The sequence below is a fragment of the Macaca mulatta genome, chromosome 9 (genome assembly GCF_049350105.2).
Source record: "Macaca mulatta isolate MMU2019108-1 chromosome 9, T2T-MMU8v2.0, whole genome shotgun sequence".
NCBI lineage: Eukaryota > Metazoa > Chordata > Mammalia > Primates > Cercopithecidae > Macaca > Macaca mulatta.
Genome location: NC_133414.1, coordinates 32,762,398 through 32,788,010, shown reverse-complemented (window position 1 = coordinate 32,788,010; position 25,613 = coordinate 32,762,398). Strand labels below are relative to the sequence as shown.

Sequence of the window (25,613 nt, the reverse complement as noted above, 5' to 3'; positions counted from 1 at the left end):
CTTTCTACACCTCATACAAAAATTAACTCAAGATGGATTAAACACTTAAACATAAGACCTAAAACCATAAAAAACTCTAGAAGAAAAACTAGGCAATACCATTCAGGACACAGACATGAGCAAAGACTTCATGAACAAAACACCAAAAGCAATGACAACAAAAGCCAAAATTGACAAATGAATCTAATTAAACTAAAGAGCTTCTGCACAGCAAAACACACTATCATCAGAATGAACAGGCAACCTAGAGAATGAGAGAAAATTTTTGCAATCTATCCATCTGACAATAGGCTAATATCCAGAATCTACAAAGAATTTAAACAAATTTACAAGAAAATAAAACTCCATCAAAAAGTGGGCAAAGGATATGAACAGATACTTCTCAAAAGAAGACATTTATGCAGCCTACAAACTATGAAAAAGAAAACTCATCATCACTGGTCATTGGAGAAACGCAAATCAAAGCCACAATGAGGTATCATCTCATGCTAGTTAGAATGGCAATCATTAAAAAGTCAGGAAACAACAGATGCTAGAGAGGATGTACAGAACTAGGAATGCTTTTACACTGTTGGTGGGAGTGTAAATTAGTTCAACCATTGTGGAAGACAGTGTGGCAATTCCTCAAGGATCTAGAACTAGAAATACCATTTGACCCAGCAATCCCATTATCGAGTATATACCCAAAGGATTATAAATCATTCTACTATAAAGACACATGCACATTTATGTTTACTGCAGCACTGTTCACAATAGCAAAAACTTGGAACCAACCCAAATGTTCATCAATGATAGACTGGAAAAAGAAAATGTGGCACATGTACATTGTGGAATACCATGCAGCCATAAAAAGGATGAGTTCATGTCCTTTGCACGGACATGGATGAAGTTGGAAGCCATCATTGTCAGCAAGCTAACACAGGAACAGAAAACCAAATACCACATGTTCTCACTCATAAGTGGGAGGTGAACAATGAGAACACACGGATACAGCGAGGGGAACATCACACACCGGGGCCTGCTGAGGTGTGGGAGACTAGGTGGGGGATAGCATTAGGAGAAATACCTAACGTAGATGACAGGTTGATGGGTGCAACAAACCACCATGACACATGTATACCTATGTAACAAACCTGCAGGTTCTGCACATGCACACCAGAACTTAAATTTAAAAAAAGAGCCTAGGTGTAATAGAAACACCTTCCACTTTAAATAGGTGCATATTAAGTAGTTATCAAATAAAACTAGTAAACTGACAGATCTGTGTAAAAACCACAATGTTTTGGGTTTATACATTTCTCAATTTTAATTTCCAAAATCTTTAAAAAAAATAAAGTTTATAAGCACTATAAAGGCAAGAAACAACTACCACTTTAGAAATAATACTAGGAAAGAATAATTACTAAATAATAAAGTACTGTACTGAATATAAAGCATCAGGCTTTATGGGTAAAGAAACACTTTTCTGGGTTAAGCCCAGCACATAGTAGGTAATTCAGACATACAATTTTGTAATACCAATTGTTTTTACTTCTCAAACTGTATATTACATATTGACTTGGTAAAGTCTATTGGAAGTTTGACCACCTTTGACACTTCTATAAGAAAATTTTAACAAGCTCCTTTTTTTCCCTCTCCAATGTTTTGGTAAATTACTAAATAACATACATGCACACACAACTGCTTTCAAATTAGGTTAATTTTCCACAATTTTTTTAATGTCCGTAAGTCATCATTTAAAAAATAATTCCCATTTTGGCTAATCTGGGAAAAGGAATTAATAACCAAAGAAACAAGAAATTTCTGCTTCCTGTTAATTCTCATCTGCAGAACAGGCTAGAAAATTTGTGAGACTCAGTGCAAAATAAAAATTCAGGGCCTCTTGTGTGAAACTGATTAAGAATTTCAAGATGGCAGTAGCAGAACATTAAAAAAGCTAAGCCTTGTGTGACTGTACAGGTTGCACACCCATGAAGCCAGCCTGCTCTTTTCTCCGTGACCTTGACTTTGGTTCACACCATGACCCAGTCCAGTCTCCTGTCAAACACTTATTTCCTCTGAAGTCATCCATCTCTGCCTTCTCTATCTTAGCCACCACATGGCTTACATTCATGCTCTAATCATGCTACTATCTTCAGATTGAAAAAAATAAAAAGGAGAGATGCAGTTTGAACAAGACAAAAGGCAAGATCCAACCCACAGTTTAATGCAATATCTCCCAATGATCTTTGAATTATTTTAATTGTAACTTAATCTTTACAAGAAAAGAATAGGATATATAAAATGCATACAAAGATGAACTTGCTAGAAAACTGTGTAAGTGATTATTATGTGAAAATAAGCAGTGTTTAAAGTACAACTAAACATGTATTTTTTTTTTTCAGTAAAGGTGAAAACAAATTCCCTCAAGTAGAAGGTATGTATTTTGCTTCTAACCAGAGTATCCAAGTCAGTTAACATATTTTTAAAATGATTTCAAAGCTACAAAGTTGGTAACTTTTTCAGTAAATGAATACTTGCATAGACAAATGCTACATACAGGCAGGTAAAGAATGTACAAAGCAGGTAAGCAGAGGCTTACATTAATTATTAACAAAAAACTATTCATTTCTTCTTTCTAAAACAAGAAAAAGAATCACTGTAATAGTGCACAGACTTTAAGAGTTAAAAAAATGGCTACAGAAAAGGGTACACAGCAATCAGAGAAGCAAGGATTATACTGATATATAATCTTCAACTCTAATTGCAATCATAAATTTGTTGCTTCAAGTACATTGTCCCTGCTCTTAAAAAGAATGTGTTCTACTCTTTTTTAAATTTCCAAAAGGATAATAAACTGAATCTTTATAACTTTGTGAAAATTTAATATACTATAGACTAGTCTATTCACAGTCAACATGTACATAGTTTACTCCTTAAAGACTATGTGAATTTCCAGCAGCAATCTGCCTTTCACATTTTCTGCATCTGTTTTAAAATATTTTTATTATTTCAGAAATAAAATATGACTTCTGCAGACTTAACAGTTTACCATATAATCAGCATTATCAATGTGTTTTTATTTAAGGCAAAAGTATAAGAGATGTTAAGAAGTACCTAGTTTTAAACTATTTCTTGGAAATGTTTACAATCAATTTATAAAAGGAAAGCTGAATATATAATATACATAATATACTAGTAATCACTCTTTAATATCCACAATATTGGGCATCTTTTAAAGCAGGCAGTGTAAACCAAAATCTTTAAGAATGTTGATTCTATTATTTTGTCCAAGCTAGCAGATAATTAGGATGAAGACTCTTACGTTTAAAAATGAACTTTTAACATACTAGTCTCATCTCTTTAAAGATCATTATTCCATCTAAGAATTGAATATGCTGACACTCTAAATGTTTTAAAAATAATTCTTTAGTTTTGTCAGATGTTTTAAGCTGCCAGAAAACTGAGTATTAGATAACCCATCATTACACACATGTACACAAGATTCTGATTACAAGAGGAGAATGTAGGGTAAGTGTTTAATACAGCTAAGAATTTGAAAAATTTTTACCAAGTCCTCATACTACAACAATAACTATTAATAACAATATTAACTATAAAGGTTACTGTTTATTAAGTATCAGGTTGTATACTTAGTTCTTTACATTCTAATCCTTACAACAATTCTGAAACTTAGTATTACTATTTCTATTTTACACAGAAAGAAATAAAATCATCCTCCAAAATCCAGCTTTTCATTTCTGTTTACCTAAGGTTACACAGTTAGTAGAATAATAAAACCAATATTTGAATTTAAGCGGTTTAATTCCAAAGCCTGCACCTTTTCTATGGTAAGCCTCTCCTACATTATATTTACTATATATATACACTTCTATAACATTATTATATTTGTACTGAATTTCTTTCCAAATAATTTATTGGGATTTCTGACAGCTAATAACAAACAGAGCCCCAAAAGAGTGTATTAAGAAAAATTGCAGAATGCTTTTTCCAAGTTTGGCTTTATACATCCAATTCTCCTTGCTCCCAATTTTGATCTGCAAGAAGCTTCCTCTGGCAGAAAAAAGATAAAGTGAGATGGCAGTTGTGGCACTTCTGGTGTCAAATCAAGCATTTCAGGAGTCAGGAAAGTTTAATCTCCAACAGACTCAGGACTGAGCATTTTATCCTCGCTTCATTATAAACCAAAGTCTTCATAAAAGGTCACTAAACAGCAATCATGAAGAAACAGTAATAAAGTTCCAATTAAACACACACACACACACACACACACACAGCAATTGTTTCAAAGCTGGAAGAAACTTCAGCAGTCACTAGTAGTTCAATACTTATTTCACAGGTGAGAAAACTGAAAGCCAGAGAAGTAAACTACTGTCCAGGGTCCTGCCAGTGATAAATTAAAATTTTTCTTAATGCTTAATCAGGGCCTGTGTCCACTCAGTCAGGCTTCCTTTCAAACTAAACTCATCATTTCAGGAATGCTTTCTCCTCCCACACATACAGATCTTCTTCTTGATCATCAATTTTTTTTTTCTAGGAAGGATCGTTATTCTTTAGCCACTTGAGATAATACTCTGGAGTAATCTTAGACAAACATTTATTTTACATCTTCTTTATCATTTAATCAGGAGGCAAATACTACAGCTAACAAAACCCTTACATTTATACTTTCTTTTCTGTTCTTACTGGATGGTAACCATACCATCTCCAACCTATACTTTTCCTACGTCCTCCTCGTTGGCCTTTCTTCCTATCTGGTCTTTCATCTTTCCTGTTCAACAACAACAACAACAACAACAACAAAATCCTGACTTTTGGTTGCCTTCTGAAAGCTGAAACTTTCATCTGGTATTCAAGGCACTGCCCTACCTAGGTACAAACTCCCTCTCCAGGTTTTAGGGTTTCTTCTTCTTCTTGTATTTTCTCTAACCTCGATTCTGGCTTTAGTCATTCTTGAAAGAAACCTGTCCTCCATTTTTTTTTTGTCTCTGTGCAATTAACCAAGCTTTATTATTATTTTAAAATAACATCGCCAATGCCCATTATGGCTGGAGTTATATCTGTAAGACTGCACCAAACTGTATTCTAAAGGCATTTGGTTAAAAATATATCAGAAAAATTACCATATAAAAACCTAAAAACCTAGCACGATGCTAAAATTGCAGTAAAATTGATAGGATAACAAAGTAGTGTAGTCTCTTCTGCCGTAACACTTATTTTGAAAATGCAAATTTGTTTCAATGCAGTTGGTTTATTAGAGAACTATGTGAGCATAAAGAGAATTTCACCTCTGCTTATGCATGATTTTATCTGTGAGAAACACTAAGTGAACAGAGAAAATTGCTGCCAGCTTAACTAAGTCACATAAGAATAAACAAAAAGCACACCTGCACACATCTCAAGTTACCAGCCACTTCAGTTCACTGTGTTTCTGTTATGAGCCACACCCACCACATGCAATGTTACAACTTTCCTTGAGATTTCAGATAATCCTCCTTCCACCACTTCACAATAACTTGGAGATCACAATCCCATACCTACTTCTACAAGTAAACATCAGCATTTGTGCAAGGTAAAGTGTCACATGTAGAATAGTGGTTATGTATTTCTTAACCATTTAACATATGTAAAACTGTGCTGCACTTATTAGTTTTCTTTTTAAAAATATGTCACTGACAAAATTATTGTGGGCTGTACTCCAACCCCATTTTCCTCACAAGCCCTGTGATTTTTATTGCCCAATCTAATTCTGGGTAATTAGCTAAAGGAAACAATTTAGGCAAATGCAAGAAGTTATATGCACAAATATATCATCTACCATATTATTAATAACAGTAAAACAAAACAGCTGGGACAAAACAATTTATGAATAATGATACATCAGCAAGACGGTCTATTATTAGTCATTTTAAAAGGCTATAATGAAACATGAAGAAATGTATGTCATAATTGAGAAACAAAATTTGTATTATGACTCTATTTAAATCAGTTATGCATACAGTCAAGACAAAATTCATATGAAATTTGAAAATAATTATTTGGTAGTTTTATGTATTTAAAAATTATTTTAAAAAGAAGTTACTTTAACAAAAGCTATGATAGTAGGCTGAATTAGTATTTGTGCCATGCTTTTTGAAGATATAAACTTATAAAACATAAAACAAGGATCCTGAAGAGTTCAGTCTCTGTACTGCCTTTGCAACTCTTCTGGAAATTTAAATTATTTTATAAGTTTTTCTGTAAAAAGTTCCTATTGTACTAAATGACTACTTTTAATGATAAAATATTCTTTTAAAAAGTATCCACGTCGTAGCATACTCAAATAGTAATCATATTTAAATTCAAATAACATTTATTTTTTGAGTATTCCATACTTAAAAAAATAGAATAAATGGTCAAAGCTAAGGATCTCTGCAAAAAAGAAAGTTCTACATATATAATGATATCAATGTATACAGTCATATTTCTAATACCTTTAGCTCCATGCATGTCATTTACTGGAATATTTGAATGCTTATTCAATGATCCTGGGAGCTCTCAAAAATCCCTGAACTATGTTAAAATTTTGTGGTGGCTATTTTTAAATTCCACTCATTTATTAATTCATCAGTAATAACCAAGTGTATAATATGGGCCAAACACTATATTTCTATGTGCTGAGGATATACCAGTGAACAAAGGAAACAAAAAGCCTTTATATTCTAGTAGAAGGCGGCAAAAAATAAATGAAAAATGTAGGTAAAATATATGGGATGGTAGATGGTAATAGGTCTTCAAGAAAAGAAACATAAAGCAGGAAGGAGAATTGGTGTGAAGTAGGGGAAATCTGCAATTTTAGATCAAGTGGCTAAAGAAAGCTTCGTTAAATTGACATTTGAGTAAAAATCTCAAGTAATGAGAGAATGATCCCTGTAGATATACAGGGAAAGAGTATTACAAAGAACCGCCAGTGCAAAGGCTCTAAAGCAAGAACTTGCCTGGAATGTTCAAAGAACAGCAAAGAAGCCAGTGTGGATGACTAGAGCAAAGTGGCTGTGAGCAGGCAGGAGTGGTTGGCAGTGGCTGTCTGGGAATGACAACCCAGAGTACAGAGCCTGGTAGGCTATTTTAAGAACTTTAGTTTTTATTCTGGTTGAGATGAAAAGTCAATGTAGGATTTTCATCAAAAGAGTGACATAATATCGCTTATATTTAAATATAACTACTTTACCTGCCATATTAAGAATGGACTGAAGTAAGTCAACAGAAGAAACAGGAAGACCAATTACAGGAGGCTTTTTGCATCAATACAGGTGAGAGATGAAGGTGATTTAGATCACGGTTGTAGGAGTAGAGATGGTGAGCAATAACTGAATCTCAGAAATATTTTTGGGACAGAAACAAGATAATATTTTGGTAACAGAAATGTGAAGAATTATCATATGTGGAATGAAAGGAGGACGGGAATCCTTGGTGATACCAAGGCTGATAAAAAGACAGCAGATGGGAAAAACTGCCGGAGGTAGTTTTGGTGGGGGGAAGATGAGAAATTCAGTTTACTATATCACATTCTAAGAAGACTAAAGGGGCCGGGCACGTTGGCTCACACCTGTAATCCCAGCACTTTGGGAGGCTGTGGCAGGCAGATCACCTGAGGTCAGGAGTTCAAAACCAGCATGGACAACATGGTGAAACCCCATTTCTACTAAAATTACAAAAATTAGCCGAGTGTGCTGGCACACGCCTGTAATCCCCACTACATGGGAGGCTGAGGCAGGAGAATCACTTGAACCCAGGAAGAGGAGGTTGCAGTGAGCCAAGATCGTGCCACTGTACTCACTCCAGCCTGAGCAAAACTGAGCAAAACTGTTTCCACAGAGCAAAACTCCCTATCAAAAAAAAAAAAAAAAAAAAAAAGACTAAAGGACTTCTGATCATTAGCAAATGGATGATCATATAAAGCCATGGTACTATATGAAGTCACTAAGGGAGTGAATGTGCAGTTTTAAAGTCCCCAAAATTCCGAATGTTGGAGCATTCCCAATTTAGAGATGGGAGAGGCAAGAAGAAATCAGCAAGAGATTGAAAAACCAGCAGCCAGAGGGGTGGGAGAAAAAAACCAGGAGAGTGTAGTATCGTACCTAAAAGGCCAAACAAGGAGTGTTAAACACCATTGCCTGGTCAAATAAGAGAAAGACTGAGATGATCATCTGATTGGCAGCATGGTAGTCATTACAAAGTGCAATTCTGGTGAAATGGCAGGGGTAATAGGAACTGAATTCAGACAGCACAGGCAACAACATACTTCAGAGATACTGGCTGTAAATGAAAGACATGGGATAGTAACTAAAGGAGGAACTGGGAGTAAGATTTTTTTTTCAAGATGGGGAAAAAACCCAACATTATTTGTATGTTGGTAAAAAAGATCCAGTAGTGAAGAAAAATGATGCAGAGAAAGAAGGCAGAATTGCCCCAATTTTTTGAGACTCACTAATTCCCCCATTAAAAATAATTTCAATATTTATCCAAAATTTAGAACCATAGTATCTCATACAATAATATTAATAAAATATAATACAAAGAAGCCAATATGTATAATGGCTCTAAAAATAAGTATAAATGTTGAAAAAACCAATGAATAATATAATTTTTAACAGCTGCCCTTCCCAACACATTAACAGGTCCGCATGTTTTCTTTTGCCTTACTTGCCTTAAGTAAGTGGTGTCTTCTAAAACCAAGATTATATTTTAATATTTTTCACTTGCTCTGATTTCTGGTTGCTGTATAACATTCACAAAAAACAAAATCTACTTTCACATTCACATAGTTTTTTGAAATAGATTACTAAGTCCACATTTTGTTCTTATACTTTCAAATCTAGACTTTAGAAAGCTAAACTATTAGCTGAATATCCAGTAGAGAAAAAAAGCTTTCTTATTCAGTCAACTTTGCTAAAATTATATAAATATACTCCCAACTTAAAAAATAATATCTATCCACAAGCATTGTATCTGCTTGTAGAATAACACATGCATCCAGGAAAAACTGTACTTTAAACCATGGATTGGGGTTTTAAAAAACGGCCAGTCAGTAAACACCATAGGCTTTGAGGGCCACATAAAATCTCTGTTGCATATTCTCCTTTTTTACAATCCTAATCCCTTACAATCCTTTTAGAAATTTAACAATTTTAAAATGTAAAAACAATTCTTAGGTCATAGGCCATACAAAAACAGTTTGAGGGCTGGATTTGGCCCATGGTCTATAAATTGTTGACTCCTGCTTTAAACGATTGTACAAAAGATTAAATATGATCCAGGTGAGTCAAATTTCAGGATTGAAGGTGGACACACTGAAAATTATTTATATTCTGCAGAAAGTAGATATATGCCTGTCAAAAAATAGGAAGGAATTTCTACTTGAAATAGCATATTCGAAACATTCTGTATCTAAAAAGCAATTGAGCTGTCCTTTTACTGAAAGCCACTGTACTGATAAAACAGCCACTATCTCTGGTTACATAATCAACCCAACTGATACACTTTTCGGGATTATCTCTTAAATACTGTATCAGTAAATACTGAAATAAAGGGAAAGCAGTTAACTTGTTTTAATTTCCCCTCTTTAATTTACTGCATTTAAAAAAAAAATAACCCCAAGACGAAGCTTCTGGGGAGGCTGAGGCAAAGGATTGCTTGAACCCAGGAGGCGGAGGTTGCAGTGAGCCGAGATCGCACCACTGCACTCCAGCCTGGGCGACAGAGCAAGACTCCATCTCTACAAAATAATAATAATAATAATAATAATAATAAAAGTTTTAAGTTAGGAGAGCTCAAGCTATTTTATTAACTTCTTCTGGACTGTTACGTACTCATGAAGACAATGGATCCTTCCTCCAGAAAAAGAAATATATCCAAACTTTTGCTTTAATTTCAGAGAGATCCAGACTCCCTGAAGCCTATCCATGGATCCTGAGCGAAGATACTCTTAAAAGCACAAAAACTTCATTTCAGGTAATTTCACATCGGGTTTCTAAAAAGATAAAAACCTACATAGCTATCACATGGTGGTGAGTAAAGTAAAATTATATTTATAGATAATCTAAACATCAAGACAATAATACATGCTTTTATGACTGGTGGATTTTTCAGTAATTCAAAGCTTCTTTAATGAAGTTTTTCTCTCTCTCCTCACATCAACTTGTGATTTCTGCTACAGTCTGGCCAGTTTCTCACTCTGCCAATATATGCTGTATTTTTTTCTGCATCAATTCTCATGAGATGTTACCCTTGCCTGCAGTGTTCTTGCTGTACATGTTCAAATCCTACCTATTTGTCAGGACCCAAATTAAATTCTACCACTTCCATCATTTCTTTTTTGATACTGTAGCCCATAGTTTATTTTCGTGGGATTCACTGCTTTTATAAACACTACTAAAACAGCGAGTCATATAATAATTTGTGTTATCACACTGTTTTTGTATGTTCTGAGTATCTCCACAATGGTGCCAGTAACAAAAGGTAGGAATACTTCTCACTATCATCTTAGGCTATAGCACTATTATACATGACATATTTCATAAGTAATTATTAAATAAATGAATTAACTTAAATGGCTTCTGAAAATACTGATTTGGTTGCTCAATGTAAACCTGAATTAGAGGCAAAAATTTAAAAGAAAAAACAACTCAATGTATATTTACAGTGTTGTACAACAACAAAAAACTTCAGTGAAATGAAATTGAGCATTTAATTTTTAAAACTGTATTATCTGTTAAGTGACAACGCCCAAAGCTAGAGAAAACTCTATAAACTGAAGTACATGATCATGATTACTTAGCTGTTCCTCTCCACCCCATGGACATGATGGGATAAGAATAAACTGCCTTGATTTTAGTTCCAGTTTTGTGGTCTAAATATAGCACTGAATCATAACTGGCTGGCATAAAAGTCTATTTAATGTTCCAGTAGGTCTTAGGCATTTGTTTCATTCAGTGCTAGACTTATTAGTTATTTTCATATAAAATTTTCCAAGAGTGTAACTAGTCCCAGGCAGCATTGAAAAGTGGTGAAGTCCCTCCTTTACAGCTCCTACATCACTCTTTTGGCATCACGTTGCTTTAAAATCAGGTGTGTTCAACCTGCTCTCTGATGCTGAGGGTTCCCCCTGTGGCACCCTGCCTAGGTTTGTGCTCAGGTCAGACCTCATCCCTAGTTTTCTTTTCTTTCCCCTGCCCAAATCTCATGAATATTTACTTCAGTCCATTAAAGTCTTACTAAATAAGTAGGTTATTTCCTATAAACAAACTCATTTTAAGGTGTGTTTATTGTGCTAATTAAAGGAAAGACTATAATGTTGGAAAAACAATGTTTTTAAGTTTGAAGGCATTTCACCAATGCCTTTCATATCATCAACCTAGGAAGTGCTACTCTTCTTGCATAAAGTTAGCACCAGTTTAGAGGAATTATATTCTATAAATAAAAAGAAAAAAAAAAGCATGAGGTGTGACAAAACCACTCCTAACACATTTAGGAAAAGTATCTCGTGAGATTCAGAGGTGAAGAGCAGTGAGAATAGACAAGATTTGCAGTTATCCATATGTAGAACTATTTGTTAGCACACTGTTGTTAATGAAGGTAAAGTTATTCATAAATTCAGTTAATAAAACAGTTAGTTGTATAAAGCAGATCTGTGCAATGTTTCACAGGTGACTTAACTGTATCAGAAACTGAATTCGTTAATCCCCTCTATTACTAAAGCATGAGCAACAATCCACTTCCTCTCTAGTATTTGGACTTAATGACGGGCACTGCCATTAACCCCTGCCCAACTCAGGACCCAGGAGTTATCTCTGGTGTATCTGATTCTTCATCCCCTCATCCAATTAATCCCCACATCCTATAAGTTCTAACTTGTAAATATCTCACTATATGCCCACTTCTCTTCATCCTCATTGTCACCACACTAGTCAAGCCCCAGTATCTCTTTCCTAGATTTACTGTGAAGTTTACTAAATTTACACCCTTCCATCCTTCATGATGCAGATTCAGCAATCTCAGAAAAATGCAAATCTGTGGTACATGCATACGACGGAACATTACACAGCTATGTGAACGATTAGCAATCATCGTCAACAATATGGACAAATCTCATAATCATAATGCTTCTTTCACCCAAGTGAATACACATTGTATGCCCCATTTATATAAAGTATAATGTAGGCAATACCCTCCATATACAGCGAGAAGTCAGGCAAGATGTCTCCTTGGTGGGCAAGAGACAGGACTGACTGGAAGGAAAATGAAGGGGAACTTTTAGGATGCTGGTATTGTTATTTTTCTTCATCTGGGTGTTCATCACGAATTTTCACGTCTGTGAAAATTCATAAAGCAGTATGCTCACACTTCTAGATGTATTAGGCATTAAATAAAAAATTTTAGAAAAAATACAAATCTGATGGTCAATGTCTTCCCACTGTTCTCAAGCTAAAGCCTAATATTGACTTGCAAGATATTTCACCATACAGTGTCATCTTTCCCTCTCTCCATGTCTTTTATCTTGAATGTGTTTTGTTCTTCTTCTTCCTTTATGACTCTCACATCTGCTGTGCCCTCAGCTCAAAACACCACCTTGCCTTCTCATTTGGTTTAAATCTAATGTGCCTCAGATTCAGTTAAAATGTCATTTGTGCAACCTGAAATAGATTGTAGTTTTGTTTTCTGACCCCAGATTGGGTTCTCATCACCTCCATCTTCCCACCATCACTCCTCTTTAGCTGTGAGGGCAGGCAATGTGTTTTGTTTACCACTCTATTCTCACAGTTCTCTATAGATTTGATGACTGAATATATTTACTTATATCCTATACAAGGACATGGCAGGTAGCTGTGGCAGTTTCAAAGTCTAACTACTCCAGTATAAATGATTAGATTGCTGAGAGTGTTTGATATGCAAACTTAAAGGAAATAAAAGTTAAACATTAAATTGTTTATACACAAAAAGATATAAGCCATCCATATATCTCTCAATCACAGGGAGAAGTCACTTTTAATGGTTCTTAAACGTATTTGAAAGTTCTATTTTAAAAAATAATTTATGGCAATAAAACTCTTGAAACAAAATCATAAACTTTTAGTCACTGTCTACACACAGATGTTGAATTATTTTTAATGTCATGAAAACCAAGAACCCAGTACTGTTTTAATGAATTGAGTGAGGTCAACTAATTGCTTCAGTTTCTTTTAATGAGAAGTCACAAAAATATTTAATATCTGTCTACCTCAACTTTTTTGAAAAAAACTATTTTACAAATATTTGCAAACATTCCTAAGAAGATTTTAAGCTTTTCTAAATTAAACATAAAATAATTGGATGAATACAAAGTAAAAATATAACTTTTTATTTGTTAGAATTACCCATGGAAAATAACACAGGTGGCCTATCAAGTGGCATTCACAAACTGTTCTTCCTGGATAAAAAAGCAAAATCTGGTCACTTTTTATAATGGCAGAAAAGCATAGAGTGATAATTACCTTGAGTGAAAATGTCCAAAGGAATAAAAACAAAACCAAAACTATAATGTTTCAGAAGCCAGTATCATTTTCTATAATGAGTTTTATACTATGCATTTTAGAATCTTTAAGCATAATTTAATTTAAATAAAAAATATAAATAGTACAGCTGGGCATGGTGGCTCATGCCTGACAGTCTCAGCTCTTTGGGAGACCAAGGTGGGAGGATCTCTTGAGCTCAGGAGTTTGAGACCAGCCTGGGCAACATGACGAACAAAAAACACAGAAAAATTAGCTCAGCATCTTGGTGCACACCTGTGGTTCCGGCTACTTGGGAGGCTGAGACAGGAGGATGGCTTGAGCCTCAGAGGTTGAGGTTCCAGTGAGCTGTGGTTGTGCCACTGCACTCTAGGCTGGGTGACAAGAGTGAGACCTTGTCTCAAAAAAAAAGAAAAAAAAATATATGGATATATAATATCTATATAAAAGTATAGTAACATATTTTACATTTATGTATCTGTAGTGTTCCAAGTTGCCTTACTTTTTTTCTACTCCTTTCAGAAAATAATTGTCTTGTTTATCATCCTCTAAATTGCTTTTTATTCTAATATTCAATTTATGGCATAAATGCACTAGATTTTAAACTAGACAGATTTTACTGGTTAGTACCAAGAAAAGAAAAAGAAAAATGGTATTTCCTTTAATTTGAGAAAAAGGTATTAGTTTTGCTAATACAGAACTTGCTTACTTACCATTTCTAAAGTCCTACTATAACATTAAAAGCATCTTAAGATCAAAAAGACCTAAAAACGCCCTAATCACTGAAAAACAACATGAAGTGTACACAGGCTACTGGAGAATTTCTTTAACTAGGGTTCAGAACCAAAACTGTCCCAATAATGCCCAGTGTAATGTTTATTAAGGCAATTACCTACTTTTTTAATATTCTAGAAATACAAAAATAACATTATTCACCTATTTTCTTGAGTTTTAGTTTTGGAGACAGAATTTGAAAAGAGAAAAAGGGATTTAAATTATAATGGATAATTCGTTTTCTTTTTAATCTATCTTCAAGAACTTATCACATAGTCTCATACTTTATTGGAAGGCCATTTTAATGTTAACTAGTAGAGTTCACTCAAAGGGCAGAACAGAAGAAACCATTAGCAAACTGACGCTCCCATTTAGGCTGGTATTTTCAAGTTTAATTAATTGAAGGTAAATGTATATTTCTTTTAAAAATCAGTATGAATTTTAAAGAAATAAACTTTTCACAAGTATTACTTTTCAAATGAATGAAGATAAGTTACTTAAATTCTTTAAACTTCAGTTTATCAGTAAAATGAACACATTAGACTAAATCACAGTGGTTGTTGACCAATTTTTTTGTTATGAAATCCTCTAAGAATATGGTGAAAATTATGGACATTCTCCCCAGTAAAAACACATGTATACAAAATATGACTGTAATTTTAGGGGATTCGCAGAATCTCTGAAATCCATCCAAGGATCCCCAGGTAAAAAGGGTACGAGATTATATTTCAGGTCTTTTGTAGCTTTAAATTATGTTTTCAGAAATAAGGCAAAAAGCCTTTAAACAAAAGGAAGTCAGTCTTGAGAATAAAAGTGAAAACGCAGACACAACTCATTAGTTTACTCATTGCTGTTGAAGACATTAGCTAAGAAAGGCTGAACACCTTACTTATATATAGATGTGTTAATCTGACAAATAATTCATACCTGAGACATTAGAGGTTAGGCAAAATCAGATTCTTACATAAACCCAGGATATTTCTAGACATGAAAATGTGTGACATTCACAGCTTTCAAATGACAGTAAATTGTCTTGCTCATCCCAACTCCACCATCACCACCAGCTCCAATTCCTTCCCTCTTGGAGTGAGGAAATAATATTATATACTGAAAGCTATATTTGAGACCTTTCAGGTGACTGTTTTGGGGGAGGGGCAATATTTTCAGATTCTGACATTTCTTATTTAAAAATAATTATTGGATCACACATACACACACAAAAACTTACCTGTAGTTCTTGTTCTCTGAAGGAAATGCAGTAATTGAAAACATCCCCACACTCTTGGGTACATTCTCCTAAGCGTGAATGGATTTGGAATGCGCCATAGCTTAACTTTGGAACTGCTAAATTATGCCACTCTGCATTGGCAGTTGGCATCCACCTGCCTACATAAATAATAATGTAAACCCGTCACCTAGAGTCATGCACTTAGTGAAGGAAAAGTATTCTCTGGAGGGAGAGGGAGGTGGTGCAATGACTATCTTTCGAGACAAATAGTCTCTTCTGTAGCGCTTAAGGAGGGCAGATCCACACTACTAAGGAGGTGATTGTATGCTTCAAAAATAGTACTAAAATTAATACATTAAAAATGTTAAAGAATGAAAATGGAAAGATGTTCCTCTGTAAAAGAAGCTCTTAGGAGACCAACTGTTGAACTGGTCAGGATCCAATGGTCAACACCAGAGCAAAGAATTACAAGTACTTAAATACTTGTAACAAAGTAGGCCTAATCCTGGCATTCAGTAGCCTTGTATTTTGTGCTAATGCTTGACTACCAGAGATTTATGTGACAGATGCAATGGAAACCAATGGCAGGAAAATACCTTGAAATGGCCAAAACCCTGAAAACTGCTATGGTTACTGCCAACGGAGAATTAGTTTTCAAGAGAAATGATAGCAGCAATGCGCTGTTAGATGATCTACATTTTATAAATTCAAGTAATCATTCAAATTATAAAATTTCGTAAACCTTACACGTTAATGTAATAATTTAGATTTAAAATGTTTAAATATGTATGGACTAAATCCTTGTCATTTGACCCCTCTTCTGTCTTAAACGTACTAGATCATTAGGAAGAAATGGGCTACAGATATTTTCTACTTTACAGGCTGATTTTTGGAGGGTTATTAAAATCCTGTGCAGAGGAAGTCATGCTCTATTTTCTAGTCCTCCAAGATCAGGCAGCCTGATGATGTCTTCTTCTCAAGTTAAACCAGAGAAGGTTGTCAGATAAAATACAGGACACCCAGTCAAATTTGAATTTCGAATAAGCAGTAACTTTTTTGGTAAAAGTTTGCCCCAAATATAGCATGGGACATAATTAGACTAAGCCATTATTTGTTATTTACTTGAAATTCAAATTACACTGGACATCCTGTTTTGTTTTGTTTTTTTCCTTCTGCTAAATTTGGAAAATCTAAACAAGGGGAGTTCGCAGGGTCATCCAGTGGATTTTAGCATGTATGAGGCTAAAATGAGAATTCCACTCATTGTCTAGATCTGAACTGTGGAATATGGTAACTACTAGCCACGTGTGGCTATTGAGCACTTGAACTGTGGCTAGTCCAACATAAGATGTGCTATGAGTATAAAATACACAGACTTTGAATGCTGAGTATGAAAAAAATCTTATAAAACATTCTATTAATTATATGTTGAAATAATATTTTTGTGTCTATTGGGTGAAATAAAATGTAATGAAAACTAATTTTGCCTCTATTTTCTTAAATGGCCATTAAGAACTTAAAATTACATATGCGGCTTCTATTTATGGCTCAAATTATCTTTGTACCATATAGTGCTGGTCCAGATGCCTCCAAAGGCTAGAATTTCTTTGTTGTCCCATTTCTAAAAAAAATCAGTATTGGTAAACACGTAAGACTGCTTCTCTCACCTCCCTCCAGCTATCAGAGTAGGTAAAGAGCATGATCATGCCAGGGGAACAAAATTTCTAGTAGGGACTAGCATGAAGTGGCTAGGAACACTTCAAAAACAAAAACAAAATGTGGCATACTGATACCCACGAAAGACAAATCAGAAACCTGATCTTTGACAAAACATTCTTACATGATTAAAAAAAGAAATAAACTCTAATATGGGTATGTGTATATGTACACATGAAAATCAAATCTTCTCCCAGATATTAGTTTCAATGGAAGAAGCCCTCAGTACCATTATTTTGGGTTTTCCCTCCTACACATGATCAAAATCATAGAACAATAGTTGATTTTGTCACCTACTATGAATTGAGATGGATAAGTTATTAATAAGAATTATTAGGAAACAATCTTATTTTTGATACTGTAGTTACAGAGGGCAAAATCTCATAGATCTCATAGGTCCCCATTTTATTTATACATCCTACAAAGAAGTATGTTTGGGGAGATTACAAGTATTTTAGTTAGAATAAATCTTTAGTTTGGTTAAGAAATAATAACCTGTTTAGTTATTTCTATAACCCACCTTATAATTTTCATTAGGTTGGAGATTTAATTCAAAGTGTTTTCTCAACTGGCTAAAAGAGATAACACATTTGTCCATTCTATGCTGTTATGAAGGCTAAGATATTTAGCATGCTCTTGCAAATAAAAATTCAAAAAACTGTACATATATATAGGTTATCTCTATACACCCAATAATCTATATTTCTTTTCTAATAAAACCTACATGATAATCTGTTTTGAAGATTTAAATCTTTTAAGTTTACCTGCAGTTATAAAAACCAAGACTAGTTCTAACTCCTCAATCATTTACATACAAAAAAAGTAACTTGGTTCTCAAGGTTTTTCAAAAAGGTCCAGTTTGCATTTTTTCCTCATTCTAACAGCAAACACACAAGTATTTTTTCTCTTTAATATCTTTTATTATACAGATATAGGAAGAACAACGGTTTTGAAAAGACAAAAAAATTATCCTGCATCAGAGGCAGAGTTGCTAGACAAAAATCAGCAGATTACTCCCCAATTTAATGGTCCATAAGTTGTTCACATTTTGTAGAACTAAAGTCTTCAGGATCACTTTAAGAGCTTTAAGAAAAGATGAATGAAATGAAATGGACATATTTAATTTCTTCATCAGTACTTTAAGTTTTCATTAATACTACAGAATACTGGGAATTACAATCTAAAATGTTTTACTAGACATTTAGTCTCTTGTTATTAAAAGTATTCTTGTCTAAGACTGACCTAATGCTAATATTAATGACATTTTTGAAATCAGCATGCTTTTGTTCTTCCCCATAGTCAATTAATGATATCCAAATGACATTTTAATTTAAGACTGGTCATTTTGAGAGACATCTATAAATTATATAAGTGAACAATAAGGTTTTCTGATGTTAGAATTTGGAAGTAAAGCACAGACATTAATTTGTTTATCCTTCATAAGGTTTCCCTGATAGAACCAACATATTAATTCTTCATTTCCTGAAGACAGGAAGAAGTTGTAAGATGAAAAAGAAATTGCCAATTTTAAGTAATTTTTTCAAGTTTTAAGTAATCTTTTTCAATTAAGATCTGACATAAAAAATTTTATGATTACATACCTTTTAAAGATTAGACGGCCTTTGCTTCCACACTTTCTGAAGTGTAATACAGAATACAAAATGGTTTGAGGGGCTTTCCCTGAAGTAAAGATAAGATACAGCTTCAAAAAGATCATGAAAAGTAATTCTTCAAAGCTGGTTCTATCAACTGAAACTACTATGTCACTAGAGGGACTAAATGGTGTCATTGTTTCAAAATTCTTAATCTATATCTCAAGACATACAAAAAAATTCTTGATTAACCCCAGCAGTTATTAACTGAATATAAAGGCAGACTAAACTAGAAACAGGTTTTATTATGACTGGGATTTTTTTTTTTTTAAGTAAAACAAAACAAAAATATCCATACCTCCACAGGGCATGCTTCACTTCTAAATAACGAAAAGCACCTCTTGATGAATGTGTGATGTCCTATTCACAGGTAGCTGTCTGGGTCTCCCTTCTGTGAGAACATCTGAAGGTCTCACACCCTCGATGGAGCATTCCAAAACCAGTCTTAGGTTAGGAGCCTGGGCCCACGAGTGCGCACTCACTACACAGTGCTTACCTTTAGAGAACAAGGTGGCTGACACAAACTGATCAAGTTCTCACACCCCACACCTCCAAGAACACTGAAAAAGATCTGCAGATCTTTCTTGGTGCAGGAGGGACCTCTTTATATTCCTCTTGTGGTGGAAGTTTAAGGTTGTCCTGAGGGAGGAGAGAAGAGTAAAAGATTATACTGAGATCATACTATTAGGATCAAGCTTATCTTTCCATATTACAAAATGAAGTTTTGAGAACAGAAATTAGATGAAATCATGAGTATGCTTAAAATCACATTCTCTTCATTCACAAAAATATCTCCTCTAAATACTGCATGTTTCAAATATTACTCCTTAGACCCAAAACCTTAAGTGACTAGTTCAATGTCTACCCCCATCACTGGGAAGTTGAGAAGTTGAAAAAAAATACAGAAAAACTGTAGGCTGCCAAATGATCATAGTTATAAATTCCGTTTAAAAAAAATATATACAGCTAAACTCATTAAAAAGCAATGAGTTAGAGCCAGCAGAAATTCTGTCCTCCCTTTGTATTTCCAATATAATGGCATATGCTATTTCCTAACAACTAACAGAAAAGTAGCCCTTTGAATTGTGTTAAATGCCACAGAATCAATAAATTATTCTACTATAATCAATACATTAATTTAGTATGAATCAACAGTAGAATCAATCTACTAGAATATAAAACTCCATGAGGAAAGGAAGTCTGGCTTTGTTTTTTGACACACTATCTGTAGTACCTTAAATAGGTCCTGGTACATAGTAAGCATTTAAAAAAATTTTGATTATTAAGAAGAATATTAACCAATCAGTCAATATTCTTAAGGTGAAACTTACATAAAATGAAACAAAAGCCTACAAATGTTCTGAGGAGCTTGAAAATATGTTATACAAAATAATACTAATATAAATGTTTAATTATATATTAAATAACTGTTAGGAATACAATATTTTAAAATGCCATATCCTAAAATATGAATGAGAAAATACTATAAATAAATTATTATGATCCAAACTCCTTGAAAGGAATGGAATGCTTTAAGATCAGGAAATCATGCAGAGTACTTTAAAATATATTATTAAATACCAAATATCAGAAGAAGAATATTAATACAGATGAAAAGTAACACACCTTCTTAATGCTTTAGTATAAACAGTTTTTGTCCACAGAGTGTAGAGCAATATAAATCAAGTGATAAAATGGTTGTCTATAGATATAATTCTGCCTAAGTAAATCATTACCATAATATTAAATTGAAATCAGAAGATGCTATTCTATAAGTATGATTTTCTTACGTATTTTAATATGTACATTTCGTCTGACTGCAATAAACAGAATCTTATTCATTTGTTTTCCTTTAACTTAAACTATTATTAAAAACACAGAGACTTATTTCCTTTAAATGTTTTCCAACTGTTTCCAAATCTGATAAATTAGGGAGAAAAAGAAGAAACACTGGTAGGGTGTGGTGGCTCACGCCTGTAATTCCAGCACTTTGAGAGGCCGAGGCGGGTGGATTACAAGGTCAGGAGTTCAAGACCAGCCTGGGCAACATGGTGAACCCCATCTCTACTAAACATACAAAAATTAGCTGGGTGTGGTGGCAAGCACCTGTAATCCTAGCCACTTGGGAGGCTAAGGCAGGAGAATTGCTTGAACCCGGGAGGCGGAGGTTGCAGTGAGCTGAGATTGTGCCACTGCATTCCAGCCTGGGTGACAGAGCAAGACTCCATCTCAAAAAAAAAAAAAAAAAAAAGAAGAAATGCTAAAATCAACATCAGATTAATGGTACTGATGAAGGACTGAATGTGTATACTTTTAAAAATCTAATATGTAAGGCCAAAAGAATCAGAAGAAACAGCTATTTATAAAGTACTTGATTCCATTTGACCCCAAAATCTGAAAATGTAGAATTAAAACTCAAAACATACTGGACAATGTGTATGGTGCATTTCATTTCAGAGTAGAAGATATCATTTGCTGTATGGTCAAAACCACAGTAAGAAAACAGGTAGTAAACTTGGGATGTATGTCCACCCTTCATCACTAAAATAATGCTTTAATGGACAGATTATGGTTTGATTACAGGCAGTAAAAACCTTTCCACATTTCACACATAATTCACTTTTATATCTTGTCTTGGGGAATCAGGTTTAAATATGAAAAAAAGAGACTTAAAACTTTAGGCTAAAGAAGTAAGTGTACACAAAAACTCACTTAATTTAAAAACAATTTTCCTATTTTCAACATCCTGTAAACCTCTGAACTAACTCTGGGGGAAGGGGTGAAAACGGTTACCAAGTACTAAGTGCAGATAATATGACAAAAAGAGCTAAAATGGGGTAAAGGCCAACACAAAGTTGGAAATCCTACTGAAAGGAAAAGACTGCTAGCTGGTTGAATCTCCCAGGCCAACAAGGGCGAAAAGGGAAAACAAACTCCCAAGACAGAGGAACTGACTAGAAACTTACTCATGCTGTGGATAATGGATCCCTTGCCTCATTTCCACCTCAGAGGATGAAGTCTAAGTTTACCACATTCAGAGATTTCATGCTGAATTTTTCATTTCACCTGCAAATACAGACTACTAAGCCATACTAACATCTCACTTTAAGTTCCCTACAAAACTTCCCTGAGCAATCTACTTTCCTTCTTTAATGCTGGCCAGTGTTTCTCATGCAATCTGTAGTGAAGGACTGTTTTCCTCCCACTGGGGACCCATGTTCATGGACTACCACTATGACTATACTCAGCACACTCAACATAAAACTCTCCAGGCAACTGAGTTAAAATTACTGGCCTGCACTTCAACCAGGGAGACAGGTGATGTGTCTGAATGACAGAAATATGACATGACTATAAGAGTTTCTAAACCAATACAGAAATTGAGAGTAAGCATTTAGTCATGGATTGGTTAACAAACCAGCACCAGTTCATAGCCCATTCTTCAAGGAGCACTGGTGTAGGCCAGGCGCAGTGGCTCAAGCCTGTAATCCCAGCACTTTGGGAGGCCAAGGCAAGTGAATCACTTGAACTCAGGAATTCCAGACCAGCCTGGGAAACGAGAGAAACCCCGTCTCTACTAAAAGTACAAAAATTAGTCAGGAGTGGTGGAACATGCCTGTAATTCCAGCTACCTGGGTAGCTGAGGCAGGACAATCACTTGAATACAGGAGGTGGTGAGGCTGCAGTGAGCTGAAATGACGCTACTGCACTCCAGCCTGGGCGATAGAGTGAAACTCTAAAAAAAAAAAAAAAAAAAAAAGGCACTAATCTAGGTTACAGGAGTAGGATCTTATGATACTCTTCCTTTATACTTTTTATTGAATCCAATTTCCAGTTTTAATTCTCATGTGCCCTTAGAAACTACTCACTAATAAACTATCAGTGACTTATTACAGTATATTCCTTTTACCAGTTCTTTCTACAACACTGTACAACAGAATTTTTGGCAATGGTAAAATTGTTCTATAGCTTCATTGTTCGAAAAGGTAAACATTAGCCATATATGACTACTGCCCATTTGGAATGTGGCTAGTGTGACTAAAGTACTGAATTTATATTTTTACCTAAACAGATATAAATTTAAATTGCACATCAGGCTGGTGGCTACCATGACTGAACAGCACCAGTGCAGTGCTAAAGTGTTACATTATTGTCATGTAACCTTTTAAAAATTTAGCATTTAAAAAAAAATCACTTACTTCCTTCAATTCTAACAGAAATATTTTAATTGTGACTATCACTTTCCATATGTACATCTAGTTATGTACATACTTGTAATCATGGCATATAAATTTACTATTTTATTTTCACTTATATCAAACATTTCTCCTTATTTCTGGAACTACACTATCTAAACTTGTGGCCACTAGTCCCATTTATCTATTTAAATTTAAATAATTAACATTAAATTAAAAATTCAGTTTCTCAGTTGCCTTAGCCACGTTTTAAGGGCTCAGTAGCCACATGTGGCAAATGGCTACCATATTGGACAGTGCAATCATAGAATATTTCTATCACCACAAAGCTCTCCTGAACAGTGCTGTTCTATAGTCTCCAAAAATAATCATTTAAATGTAATATTTTATGTTGCTGTGCTATAATTAGTCTTTAAGCTGGGAATTCTCTCTCTCTCTCTCTCTATATATATATATATATGAGATTGATAATTAGCATAGTATTTCCTAATATGTTATTATGATATTTCTAAACATTATTGTGACTCTCAGCATGTATTCCTGCATTATTTCCCAAAAGGGTCTGTTAGCACTGCTTACTTGCAAATATTAGATTTCTCTTTTTAAAAATTGATGTCCTTTAATACAATGAAAAAAATCCCATATTTATTATTCATATGTCTTTATTTTCATATTCTTAATCTGTCACATTCACTTCTCATTTATGTTTCAGAATCTTGATATCTAAACTTGCATATTTACAACAATATGTAACTTATAGCCATTATCACTTTCCCTATAATTTTTAATGTAGTTTCCACAATTTTCTATTATCCTTTTAATCATAATATTTTGGTCCAACACAAATTTTTAATATTCAAGTATCTTCTGGGTGAGTTCTACTAATTCTTCAAATACGAGATGTAAAGGTATTCTCTCTGCTACCTTTTCTAATTCCTAGGGATGATTTTTGTCTAATTAGTTTTGAGGTGTATCACTGAATAGTACTATCCAACACCGCTGAACAAATATCCTTTAAGTGCCCCTCTCTTAGGAAAGAATATTTTGTCACACATTTAGTTATTATGTATGTTAACAGATGGGACAAATTTTGTATTCCTCATAGTCCTCCAGTAATCTATGTTTTACAAAATGAAAACAAGCTGATTTTTTCAGTATTCCTCTTAAGAAAACAGTTGTATTAATTCAGGGAAGTATGAGTAGAAGAAAAGAATGAACGTAGATAGCATGTTCTACTCAAAAATTAAGAAAATAATTTGCTGGTCTATCACCTATTCAGGATTTCTTAACTCACAAAATGTTAAATGTTTGAAACTAGTAAAGGGGCTGGTTTCACATATGTATTGACATTGGCAGAAACCAAGGTGGCATGCAAGCAGAAGCAGAGAAACTGAGGTCTGAGTCAGCCACAGGGATTTGCATATGTCATGGGATGCAGGCCATGTCTCTTCACTCTCACTGGCCATGAAGTCAGGCTTCAAATGAAATTAACACCTTTTTTTTTTTTTTGAGACAGAGTCTCACTGTCGCCCAGTCTGGAGTGCAATGGCACAATCTCATCTCACTGCAACCCCTGCCACCTGGGGTCAAGTGACTCTTCTGTCTCAGCCTCCCGAGTAGCTGAAACTACAGGCATGCACCACCTACACCCAGCTAATTTCTCTATTTTTAGTAGAGATAGGGTTTTACCATGTTGGCCAGGCCGGTCTTGAACTCCTGATCTCAATGATCTGACCTCCTTGGCCTCCCAAAGTGCTGGGATTACAAGCGTGAGCCACTGGGCCCAGCCAGAAAATTTATACTTAAATCTCCAAAGGACAGAGAGGTTTCTTCTGGAATCTGGGTAACACACCTATTCTTGCATCATTGTCACGGTTTTAGACACTCTTGCTTTAAAACCTTCTGATATTTAGTAGGACAAGACTTCTCATTACAGAATCACTATAAAATAAATCACTAGAAATTTTGGAAGTTAGAGATTCAACCCAAAAATCTGTAAATTACTTTTAGTCAAATAATTTGCCAATATTCTTGATTTAGAAACAGGTTCTCTCCTTTTATTTGAATCTTAAAATTGTTTCAAATACACTGGATGTTAACTTATTTTCCAAAGATCTAATATCTCCCTTAAATGTATTGCTAGATATTACATCTTGTTTGTTGCAGTTCGGAATGGGATATTTGGTACTTTATTAAATTTTTATTATTTAATAAATGATTTTAGAGCTGACTACTGTAGATTTTTCTAGGTAATCAATCATGTCATCTACAAATAAAGTATTTTAGTTTTATTTCTTTTTCAGATTTTGTTCATTACAAGTATTAAATAAAAATGGGGTTAGTGATGATGGGTGGACAAATTAGTAACAAAAATGGTGATTGTTTTGTTCCTGAATTTAAGTTTATTACCATTCATTCTACAGCTTTGGTTAGATGATACTATTCAGCTTGTTGATTTAATGACGTATCATGTTCTTTGAAGCTCAACTCATCACTCACAGTTAGTTCATCACAAAAT

The 25,613-nt window shown here is 34.2% G+C and overlaps 1 protein-coding gene across 10 annotated transcripts in view; it reads right to left on the bottom strand.

Moving 5' to 3' along the window:
* Positions 1 to 25,613, bottom strand: part of ZEB1 (zinc finger E-box binding homeobox 1) — a 184,407-nt gene that overhangs the window by 100,980 nt on the left and 57,814 nt on the right. For 6 of the 10 annotated variants that reach the window (XM_015146760.3, XM_077946171.1, XM_028826141.2 and 3 more), the window contains one exon: positions 19,396 to 19,538. The exons of the other annotated variants lie outside the window; for them this stretch is intronic. The gene's annotated coding sequence lies outside the window, so the exon portion shown is untranslated. The remainder of the gene's footprint in view (positions 1 to 19,395; positions 19,539 to 25,613) is intronic. 10 annotated transcript variants of the gene reach the window in all.